The sequence below is a fragment of the Aulonocara sp. 'chitande type north' Nkhata Bay genome, linkage group LG4 (assembly GCF_057382095.1).
Source record: "Aulonocara sp. 'chitande type north' Nkhata Bay isolate Kocher_YH1m ecotype deep benthic linkage group LG4, A_spYH_male_GT1.1, whole genome shotgun sequence".
NCBI lineage: Eukaryota > Metazoa > Chordata > Actinopteri > Cichliformes > Cichlidae > Aulonocara > Aulonocara sp. 'chitande type north' Nkhata Bay.
In genome coordinates this window covers 3,328,340-3,340,344 of record NC_141347.1, presented here as the reverse complement: position 1 = coordinate 3,340,344, position 12,005 = coordinate 3,328,340, and the positions used below count along the sequence as shown (strand labels likewise).

At 41.2% G+C, this 12,005-nt stretch overlaps 1 protein-coding gene across 5 annotated transcripts in view; it reads right to left on the bottom strand.

The window, feature by feature from the left end:
• LOC147331753 (thyroid hormone receptor alpha) overlaps positions 1–12,005 on the bottom strand; it is a 117,929-nt gene that overhangs the window by 98,285 nt on the left and 7,639 nt on the right. For all 5 annotated transcript variants that reach the window (XM_086287964.1, XM_086287965.1, XM_086287962.1 and 2 more), the window contains exon 2: positions 7,371–7,459. The gene's annotated coding sequence lies outside the window, so the exon portion shown is untranslated. The remainder of the gene's footprint in view (positions 1–7,370; positions 7,460–12,005) is intronic.

Genomic DNA, 12,005 nt, shown 5'->3' with positions numbered 1-12,005 from the left:
ATTGTGGCAACCCATAGAGTCAGCTCAAAGAAGAAGAAATCAGGAAGGGCTAAATCCTTTTTCATGGCACAGTAAATGTACTTCTTTAATTTGATACACATTGATAAAAAAAACACATGATGTTATTATAACGCACATGGAAAGTTGTATTCCATAAAATAATCTGTTATGGAAATATTCTATTATCAAAATCTAATTATTTACAGCTATTAATGTCGGTACATGCTGAAACACAGTACCCTGATTAGCATGTGAATAAAACCTCAATGGAACAACGTGTAATAGACTGTAATTGTATCTAATTAGTTATTATGCTAATGCAATAGCTAGCCTTCCAGACTAGCCACTGCAGACATGCATATTCTCTCATTTTCACAGCTCGGCGTTGGCTCTGGTGCTACTCAGTGCTTCTTTTAGAACAAACGCAAAATAAACAAAATGACAATGAACAAAAGTTTCACACCTCAAGCTGCTATTCCACTTTATTTTCACATTCATGGACTGTTTATGCTTATTAATATTTGAGACTCCCCAGATACCCCGAGAAAAAAGCAACTAGCCAGAGAAAACAAACAAGTAGGGCTGTTTGATCTAACGATATATATCAGATGATGATATAAAAACGTCTATTGTTTCATTTTACGCTATCGTTTGTTTCGTGGTGTCGCAAAATAAACTGTTTACGGCAATATTTTTTCATCGTTCTGATGGTCACTGCAGTGGTTATATTAATGTCTTAAAGTTCTCTCCTTCTCTTATATTCAATATAACCACACTACGGACGGACAAGCGCCTGTTTTTATGCGTTGTCGTTAGCAACAGCGACGGTGACACCTTTGCGTGTCCGCTTGTTTATGTTCCACATAAACCTTTCACAATCAAGCTCAAGATCCTGTTGAGACTTTTCAAAATAAACTGAATCACGTGAAAGATGCAGAGTGTTTACGGATGAGAAGTAAAAAAGAGCCGTCAGGTGCTAAAAAATAAACCTTAGACTCGAACGTTAGAACAGGCTTTCCCCGCAGCACGCCGTGTAATAAATACAAAGAAAACGGCGGCCGTTACAACTTATGTCTAAAAATGTATCGTTTCATGCATCGGTTAAAACACTCGACTCCAGCTACACGACGCGCAGCTGGAAACACTTCACGCAAGTCGAGCTGCCCGAGATTCACAGAATTTACAGAAAATGTTAAATTTTTGTGATTTATATCGTTATCGGACGATAGATGTCTTATATCGGGATATGAGATTTTGGTCATATCGCACAGCCCTACAAACAAGCTCATCTTTTTTAATTTGCTAATTGTTTCTCTGGGTTCATCTCAATCTCACACTGAGATTGCACATGCTGACTAACAGCTGAGATGATTAATATTTATGAGGCAGCCCCGGGAAAAAAAAAAAAAAATCACCGACATGGACATATCAAGTGGCAATACTGTCAATTTCACAAGCGGCAGCCCCTTCTGATATTCTACGAGACCAACAGGTCGTCTTTTCCTGTTCTCGGGTCTCTGGTGACAGCAGATCATTTATATTAGAGCCACATGCGCTGCTCTGTTCTGGTGTTTGCCAGCTGTTTCCAATTTCACAAGCAACCAGGAAAATGGATCCAAATTGTAGCAATCAAAGACGCGCCTGAAGCCGCAAAAGTCACTGCTGAGGATTTAGAATGTGGAGAGATGGAAAGGACTGTCAGCCTGAGTCAGATAGGCTTTCTGATACGCAGCCATGTATCTAGCAATGATCACAGTCTGTCGCTGCAAATAAAAACAACACCAAGAAGCAAAGGACAAAAATACCTAAATACAAAACAACCCCAAAACCCAACCTGTTTCAACGAAGTTTCCATTGGTGTGTTGAAAGATGTAAAATCCATCCAAAAGACAAACATGCGTCTACTCAGAAAAGCACAAAGTCTGATGCTTTTGTTTTACACAGCGGCTGTCAAACTCAGTTTAGGGCCCATACAGCCCAAGAGTGTCGGACCAGTAAACCGCTGTAAAGCCCCCACTCCTCAAAAGGACAACAAAAAGTTGTTGTTTTTCCAGTGGTCCAGCTTGACTCCTTCACTGACCTGATTCTGGCCGCCAAGCTTCAGACCAGTCCCGCGGCTGAACTGGAGTGCCAGTATAAGATAAATAAGGATTATTTTGAGCCGTGACTCATGCAAAGCTACTCTAGTAGAGTTCAAATGTTAAAAAAAACAAAACAAAAAACTTACAGCCAGAAATGAGTACAATAGGTCCTTTTCCATTGCTCATTAAGTCAAGAACTAAAATTATTTTCCTTCCTGGAAAATAAACATTTTTGCTCTGTGAGGACCCCCACGGTGTGACCCTCCCTCCCCCACCACCACTCTAAAAGCATGCTGGGAGAAACCAGCAGGTTTCCCCTGAGGATATTCTGATGCACAGCTGGGGTAAGGCCCTAATCACATCACACACTGGAAGCAGAGAAATGTGAATGAGGATATCACCCATGGGCAGAAGCTGTCTTCAGCGGCTCTGATCTCCTGTGTGAACAAATACGCGTTTTGTTCGAACGATTCTCTGTTGAAATTGTTTTTATTTTTTTTTAAAACTGCTCGGGAAATGTGAGGGATTACTGAATAACACACCAGCTCATGCAACTGAAATCCCTGAGGTAAAAAACGATTACAGGGATTCTGTTCAGCGGTTTCACGCAGAATGCTGATGTACTCTGGAGCTGCCTGTGAATGACAAAATAGTGAGAAACCCCCGAGATCTGTCAACACAACAAATGGTTTTCCTGCAACTGTGGTGTGATGGACATAGTTTTCTATTGATTCAGGCTTATGTAGGCACTTCAGACAAAAATATTGACAAAATGGCAAGTGCTATTGGTTTCCTACTTCAGTGCTACTTATTACCCATACTTCTGGTAATCCCAAGCAGTTGAGTGCCTGCTTGTTGGAGTTATTTCCTATTGGAGTCAATGTGGCTGCGACAAGGAGTTTTTCTTTCCCCTGTTTTGGCAGCAAACTGGATCAGATTTGGATAATGAGGTAAATAAGATGCACAGATAATAAAAACAAATCTCATATCTACTCTTCAGCCAATCAGCTGGCGATGGGGGGCATCATCACATGACCTTTGGATGAACTCATACACAGCACACAGTCTGCTAAACATATTAGGCTAAATGAACAATACATCAAACATGCTGAAGTATACCAATTCTCACGAGTGTGGAAAAAAAGTCAAAGTCTTATCATAATGAAGTCAATTTGCAGTTGTACAGCATGTAAAATCTTCTCCAGCTTGTGCAGAAAGCACCCTGCTGATATTTGGCATTCATGAAAATGCTTCAAAGGCATTACCAGCTTCCAGCGAGTGACTGTAAAGCTTCATCTAATTTATGTCCAATGTGAGAAAACCCAGATGGATTTTAATCAGTCTTCTTTGGTAAAGCTATACGTGGTGAAAGGTGCAAATGAAAAATGTAAATGAATCAAAATTTCAATCTAAATGAGAGTCATGCAAAATGGCTACAGGGAAACGATCAGAGTATAAACAAATCACACCATCAAGCTGATCTCCAAGTTTGTTTTACATTTCTTTAGTTTTGTGAGTAAAGACAGATTATTTCAGACTCTAAAATAATTCAGCATCTTTGACATTTATATATTTGTACAACAAATTCAAAGATAACCGGCTTTAACTCTCTCTCCCGGAAACACAACATGTAACAGCCTCCCCTGTTCCCGTTCTGATACCTCAGTATTTGTCAATAAAGTTGTGGTTTGTTGACCATTACTCATAGTTTCTGGATTTTTCCAAGGGTGGCTGCATAGGCAGAGACCAGCCTCACTAATTTCTAACGGCTGATACAAACCCAGTCATGTTGTACTATGAGCAGGTCTGAAATATGACAGCAACTGTTTAGCTCAGAAATCAGCTTCTGGGGTTACTCATAGTAGGCTTTCAAGGGGTAATGAGTTAAACCCCATCAAAACCAGTAAACAAAATGAGAAATATAGCCACAATTACAAAGCCCCGTCCATGCCGGCATACAAATTTTATATGTCACATACACAGTACAACATATAGTGAAATGCTTGTGTCCTGAACTGCGGACAGGCTGCAGGCATACAGGCTCCATTCCAGGGCTGTTTTGTTTTTTTGCATGGGGGGGTCTAGCCAGGACCCTTACTGGATACCAGGTGGGAATCGAACTTGCGATCCTCGCTCCAGAGGCGTGTAGTTTTATCCAGCCGCATGATGCAATATATAACTCTGCAGCAGCTGCACTTAACAGACAATGAATTCTGTCTTTGCTTCACTGTGGATCAACTAAAAGTATAGAAAGCCGAGACGGTCAGAGGGCAGTTTAAGTTGTGTGCAGGATGTGCCCCCATTAGCAGGCCATTATAGGTGGAGGCTGGGCAGCATGGGTGAAGACAAAGAATCTGAAGAAGCTGTAAAAAGGAGCACCTGACAAGCTTCATGACGTACTCTGTGAGTAATGGGTTTTTTTAATGTAAAAAAAAACAACAAAAAAACTCTTGCAGTGAGCACTTTGTGTGGAAATGAATGAACTCTTTGACATCCAGGTAGTTAAAGGTAGTTCTAAGGTAGTTACCATGACCATTAGAGAGCGCAGCCGTCTGCATATGTGGTGACCTTCAAAGGTTTTTGAAACATGTGCCTGAGAGTAAAGTAGGCCATGCTTTTATTTCTCCACACTTGGTAAAACACAAAAAAATGTCATTATGAATGTGCAGTAGCACCTGTTCTTTGATATAGGCTGAAGTATTTCTGTCACTGGGTCAGGGTCTGAATCCTCACAACCAAAATACGCAACACTAAAGGACACTGGAGGTTGAGAGCAGAATAAATCTTACAGTCTGTGTTTATAGATGACAAATTTGAAACTACCATCTGTCAGCATCATAAACAGTGTAGAACTAATTGTACTGTGTTTCTGTAGTATAGGTTTCTTAAATATAGACCAACTTGTTATTGATCTAGCTTTCTGAGTAAGCTTGGACTGATATCTGATCCAAATGTCCCTACAAATAACATTTTTGCTGTTATGTTACAAAAGAAAAACTTGCAGACAGTTTCCTTAACTAATCAGCAAGAAAGGTCCGTCTATCCTGTACCTTTGGTTTGATTGAGCTCAGGATGCAAAAGACTGTCACAGCTTTAAAAGCATTCACAGAAGCCTTGCTGCTCCCCCTGATGTGCCTCACTCCCTACTGTGAGAGGTGCAGGCAGCTGGGCCCCACCTACTTTGAATACAAACACCAGTAATTCTTATTGTAAACTGTTTCAAATACAGCAAGTCATTTGGTGAAAAGTCTTATTATAACTTATACTACACACTGATCAGGCGATCAGGTGAATGGAATAACAGTGATTATCTCTTCGTTGAAGCACCTGTTAGTGGGTGGGATGTATTAAGTGAACATTTTGTCCTCAGACTTGACGTGTTAGAAGGAGAACAAATGGCAAAGTATGCAGATTTGTGCGAGTCGGGCCAGATTGTGATGACTAGACAACTGGGTCAAAGCATCTCCAAATCTGCAGGTCTTGTGGGGTATTCCCACTCTGCGTTGGTCAGTATTTATCAAAAGTGGCACAGTGGTGAACCAGCAACAGGGTCATGGTGGAGCAAAGGCTGGCCTCTGTGGTCCAATCCAACAGACGAGTTAGGCTTCAGACTACACAGCACATCAGAGTTTGTTGTGTATGGGGTTGTGTAGCCGTAGACCAGTCAGGGTGTCCATGCTGACTACTGCTCGCCACTGAGAGCACCAAAAATGGGCACATGAGCATCACAACTGGACCACGGAGCAATGAGGGAAGATGGCTTTGTCTGATTGAACACTCTTGCTAACATCTTGGTGCCAGATACCACAGGACACCTTCACAGATCTGGTGGAGTCCATGCCTTGGAGGTCAGAGCTGGTCTGGCAGCAAAAGGGTGACCGACACGACATTAGGCAGGTGGTCATAATGTTATCAGGGTATATTTAAATTGAGGCCTACTCTGTTCTGTGCTGGGGCCTTGCTCACCCTGTCTACTGCTTTCAATGCATGCAAACAAAACCAAAAAGAAACAACCAACACCATCACACACACTTTATATGTCAACTGTGGCTTTGCTTGATATTTATAAATGTACTTGACTGTGGTGCTTCCCTGTTCAGCCAGTCCAACTGTGCCTTAAAGGGGAAGAGTTCCAAACCACATCTGCATGACCACAGTGCAGCAGGTTCTGCATAAAGCATGAGCCACACAGCTGGGTTGCTGTTACAAGGTGGTGAGTGAGCGTTTTCAAGGCCAACCCTAATTACATTTGACTCCTGAATAACGCTGGCACATCAGTTGGTTGAGATTTTGGTTGCTTGTGAGGAAATTAGGATAATGAGAAGGCAGGAAGGGCTGAACGTGTGTTGTAAATGTGCATCATGGGGGACTCAGTGGTGTGAAAATGATTTGAGGCTATGTGAGAACTAAAATTAGAAATCACATCAACTACACAGTATGTCAGATCACAATATGTCCTGTTGTGGGGAATCGCATCAGAGAACATCTGGCTGAGTGTTGCTGCTGCACTGCTCTCTGTGCTTTGCCTTCCCCACAGTCACTCAGCAGAGCTAACGAGGAGGTACAAGAGCAGGTGGAAATTTACAGCACACAGAGAAAGATAAGGAATCCATACTGTGTAGACTCTAACAGTTTGATTACCTTCAACCTTTATATTATTGTATGAGTTGTGTTGCACTGCAAAACACCCTTCCTCTTATCACAATTACAGTCTCTCTTCCTTTTTATCACACCTTAAAAAAAAGTTAATATACAGATTTGAGAGTTTATTCTTGTTTAGCAGACATTCACTTTTTAAAGAAAACCTATGATGCTTATTTGCCAAAAAAGCTACAGTGTATGCAGACAAGCTAATGTAACAAATGTAACAAAGACTTTTTTGGGGGGAACCAAATGAAAAGCAGCTGAGTTTGATTTTGCTTTGTATGTTAACACTGCAACACGAGCATGCTCTTTATGCTGCAGCAGATTCTGTCCTCATTATTGCAGAAAAGAAAAAATCTCCCAAACACTAAAAAGGCAAAGAATCTCACAAAAAAGCACATCTCACAATCTAATGAAAAGTTCTCTCTGAGACCTTTCAGTGGCAGAAACGTTTCTCAGTTGTAGTCTGAACATGCTCAGCCCTCTGCCCTGAAGGCGTCACATTATAAAGAAAACACTTCAACAAAATTACAGAACAGCACTGTGTTGGTGCAATTACTGGCACACAAAGTATGAGTAATTAAACCACCTGCATGAATTTGAGTGAACGGTTCAGCTATGAAGACGAAATAACAGATAACCCACCTGGTGCAATGGAGGGGGAGGCCGGCTTTCTTCACCAACATATTTACTGGAAAACATCATGTGGCAAAGCGTCTTCCTTCACAGAAACTCTGGGAAAAAAAAAGAAAAAAATGCGTTAAACAGAAATATTTCAAGATGATTATTTCTATTAACAAATATTATACAACACCAGTCTTTATGCTTACATTTATATAGGACTGAATCACAATAACAGTCACCTCCAAGGTGCTTTTTACTGTAAGGTAAAGACCCTAAAATAATATAGACAATAATACTGTCGCCAAGTAAGCACTTGGTGACAGTAGGAAGGAAAAACTCCCTTTAACAGTAAGAAACCTCGAGCAGAACCAGGCTCGGAGCGGGGCAGGTAACTAGTTTGGCCAGCTTAGTCTTCTTTGTTTCAGTATTTCCAGATGGCTTGCTTGTCATTTCTGAGGCTAGCAGGAGAAAAACTCTTCGCTCGTGAAGTTCTAATATTCTTTGCATGTTCTTCGGGTAAATTACCTACCATAAAATGCACAATAATGATCAATAATAAGAGAAGCACATACAGGGATGTCCCCTCTGCTGGCACTGACACTCCCGCTTTGCACCAGCCTGTTTTGTTTTTACCACCACGCATGTGTTAATGAATTAGAATCATTCAAAACAAACAGGAAATCTGAATACAACCTGCATGCTTCCAACCTTCCAATGCATACTTGTCTATATAAGGAACAACATTTACCTTGAGGTGAAGTGGCGAAAGCAGTGAGTATGTTGCAAGTTCAATTGTTCTTAATAACAACTTAGCATGTCCAGTGTTCCCAATCAGCAAAGACAAACCATAAGGCAGGAAGAAGACGCCAAAATGCACCAAACATCAGACAGATGAGTCCGTCCACAACACGAGGACAGTCAATGATATTTTGCAGCATGGTTTGAATTACTTGCAGTGAAGAAATCCTGATCTTTCAAGAGTTAAAATATTTGGTGTCTGGGACCCCGTAAACCCACGCTGGGTAGAATACACCGTCAGTCTTTTCACAGACTAGTTTAAAGTTGTGCTACACATGCATAGAGATATAAAAACCTTATTATTAGCTTACAGTATTATGTTTAATGCTATGTAGGCCAGTAACAGACAGCTAGTGTCAAGTTACAAAAAGCAGTGAGGCTTAAATACTTTCAGTTTGACGTTTTCTTATGTGAAACTGAGCCGTTTGATTATAATTTGGATTTTTTTAAATCACTGAATTTACCAGAAAGCACTGCCTCTAATTAAGTTTTAATTAAGTTTCATTAAATTTCTGTGACTCTGGAGAAAATATAGGTCACCACTGTGTGTGTGTACACGATTAACTAAGCTGTTTTTGTTTAAAATGGAGAAAAAAAGCCTGATCCATTGATCATCTGGATGTTAACACTCTTTATTACAGGTTGTGCCTCAAGCCAGATAACATGGCTCTGATATCAGGGAGCATTACCAGCCACCTTAACACTTTTCTCCTGAGTCTTCCCTTTGAATAGCTGCTGCCGGCGTCGAGCCAAAGTGCTTAATGAAAGCGGAAAAACACATTGAATCTACAAACGGGTGAACTGGCAGCAGCTCAATATATTGCATAGGTGAGAAGACGTGCAAAGCTGCTGGCCTATGGCAATTCCTGAACTATAAAGACAGCACTGTCAGGCTGAACAGCCAGACTGTTAAAATACTACAACACACTCCTTTTAGTGTATAATAACTGAGTAAGATCAATGTAAGAACTGGTGGACAGATGGAACCAAGCACAGCAATGACTCTATGAATGATCTTTGAATAGAGCTGAAATAATTAGTGACCCTAAAATATCCATCAGTGTTCCTATGGTGCAGCCGATAACATTCACTAAATCCAGCAGAGTACAGCAGTTCTTTGAGTTGGGGCTGGAAATAGCAGGGGAGCTACCCCAAATCCTTCCAGCACTGTGGATCCACGTGCAGAGCACGATCTTTCCTGCACTTATTTCATCTCCTCCCATTTTGATCTCCCAGCTGTGCAGTCAGTTTCTCTCTCTCTCTCTCTCTCTCTCTCTCGTTGTGTCTCTGATATTGAAAACACCAAACTTCCTGAAAAATATTCTTTCAAGACTCACAGTGTGAACTTTACTGTATAGGACTGCTCAAACCCTCAGAGGGAGGAGCAAAGGCCTCAGAGAGTCTTGTACTGTTGATCTAATCCCTGGGCAACTTCCTGTTGTGGCCACTCCTGACACCATTCTTTGTTCCAGAGAGTGAATGTGGGCGTGTGCATGTGGCACAAAAGACAAAAGCCGGTTATAAAATCTCTCTCATCTCACTAAGATTTTGTCTTTCTTCTCTCCCCTGAAAGAATACAAAGCCCTTGAGAGCTGCAACTGCAAGAAAGAGCAACTGTGCTGCAACAGATCCAAGGATGGAGGGAGAAGACTGATCACAGAAACAGGCCAATCAGAGCAGTTCAAAGGGGAACAGAACCGCACTGGTGATCGGGACTGTCACATGACAACTGGACGATGAAATGAATGACTGACAAAAATGCCCCCGTCTGACCAATCACTGTGTAACAGCAAATGTGGAAACACACGGACAAGATGCATGATTTCCCCGAGGCTTCAGGTGATTAAAGTGAGCAAAATATTAGGTGTGGCACAAAAGCAGACAAACATTTGTCGTGTTCAGCTCCTTCGTGGCCATCGGTGTTGAAAGATTTAATCATAATAGACCTTATTAAGATCAGATGGTGGCGTGCTAAATTATAAGCCAAAACTAGCACGTTCAACCATTAGCTGGATCCATGTTTGCTAATCAGTACAAGGCAGCACACTAAATAGTAGAATTGTGTTCAGTACCTCGTAGCAAACCATGTTTGTGTCAGAAAATTACAAAACAAACCCCCAAAAAAGCTTCAAAAGGCAGCATCACAGCAAACACGGTTAAGAGATAAAACTTAGCAGACAGAACTGTTTTGTTCTTCTACAAAACCATAAAAATGTACTTTGATGTAAAGATTTAATATTGGCACTGACTCACTCATGGAGCCAGTCACCAGTGGCCATTACAGGAAGTTAAATCTTCTTTAGCACTACCATAATAAATAGGTAATTGTAACACAGTCTGAACAAAGTACTATTTATAAAAGCTGAAGCCTTAAATATAAAGGGTCGTTCTTGAAAAATCTTAAAAATCTTTGGTGCAGGACAACCAAGGATGAAGGTTTCTACTCTGAGTCTTTAATAACCTTTAACCGTTTTCTATAGTTCCAAATTAACAAGTGAAAACTATTTAGGAAAGAATTGTTTTCTTACTGGGGCGCACTCTGGCGTCAGTTTGTGTTTCAACAAACTATTGTGTGATTGCTATGTGACAGGTTCTGATTTCCAAGCTAAGCTAATCCAATAACTCACTACACACCTCTCTGTGCTGACAAAACTGGGTGGTTGTAAACCAAGTAAACACCAATAAAGATTAAATCAAGGTTCAGCCATTTTTATTTGGGAGCAATTCACCTGGGTGCCAAATACTGCAACATCGGGAAAGAGTATCCATAACTAACAATAAGTCCCTTTTTTAAGGTTTGTGTTAAACAACCCAGCTTCATACTACTAGCACCTAGTTTCATTTATTTATGTGTTTCATTACAATAGGCAAAAAGGTGGGCTGTGCTCACATTTTTCCACAGCTAACACCACTGGTACTCAACTCACGGTGAATAGCACTGGTATAGAAACTCCAGTTAGAGAGAGTTTCCTCAAACAAAGGTCCAGACTATCATAAAGGCCAACGTGCATTTCATTTCAGTGCAGTATATTTTGTATCAGTATCTTTATGGAGTCAACAACTGATTGTCAAGCACAAACAATAAAGCAGAGTTCAACAGTGGGTGTTTGTAGCTTCTGTTAAACAGAAGCTGCAGGTTCCTGCTTTAACAGAAAAGTATGACTTCAAAGAAAGCTGTGGAAAAGCTTTCTTTCTTTTCAATAATCACCAGAGTCTGTGTGTGAACACCCACAGAACACAACGAGAACATTACAGCTATTTTTGTAAAAGGTGCGCTCACACTAACAAGTGCTTACAGTTCTTATATCATAGGACAAAACTGAAGACTTCAAATCCTCCATCCATCCATTCGCTTCCACTTATCCTTTTCAGGGTCACATGGGGCGCTGGAGCCTATCCCAGCTGTATTAGGGCGAGAGGTAAGGTACACCCTGGGCTGGTCGCCAATCTGTCGTGGGGCTAACTCATAGACGGAGACAACCAGTCTTGCTCACATTCACTCCTGCATTCACACCTATGGGCAATTTAGAGTTTCCAATTAACCTTTCCCCACTAACTGCATGTCTTTGGACTGTGGGAGGAAGCTGGAGTACCCGGGGAGAACCCACCCAAACACGGGGAGAACATGAAGACTCCACACAGAAAGACCCTGTTTTTGACTTCTTAATGCATTTCAAGTCCAAGCAGAGCTGGACCAAACACATCTCCACACTTTGTAAGGCCTCTTTGACCAAAACGCAGAGCAACGCCGTGTTGCAGTCCACAATTAGCAACCTCAACTCACCCAAGATGACTTGGGCGGAGCTGAACCACAGGGTTTAAGAAAAGCACTCATCGAGAGCTCAGACTAAATGGGAA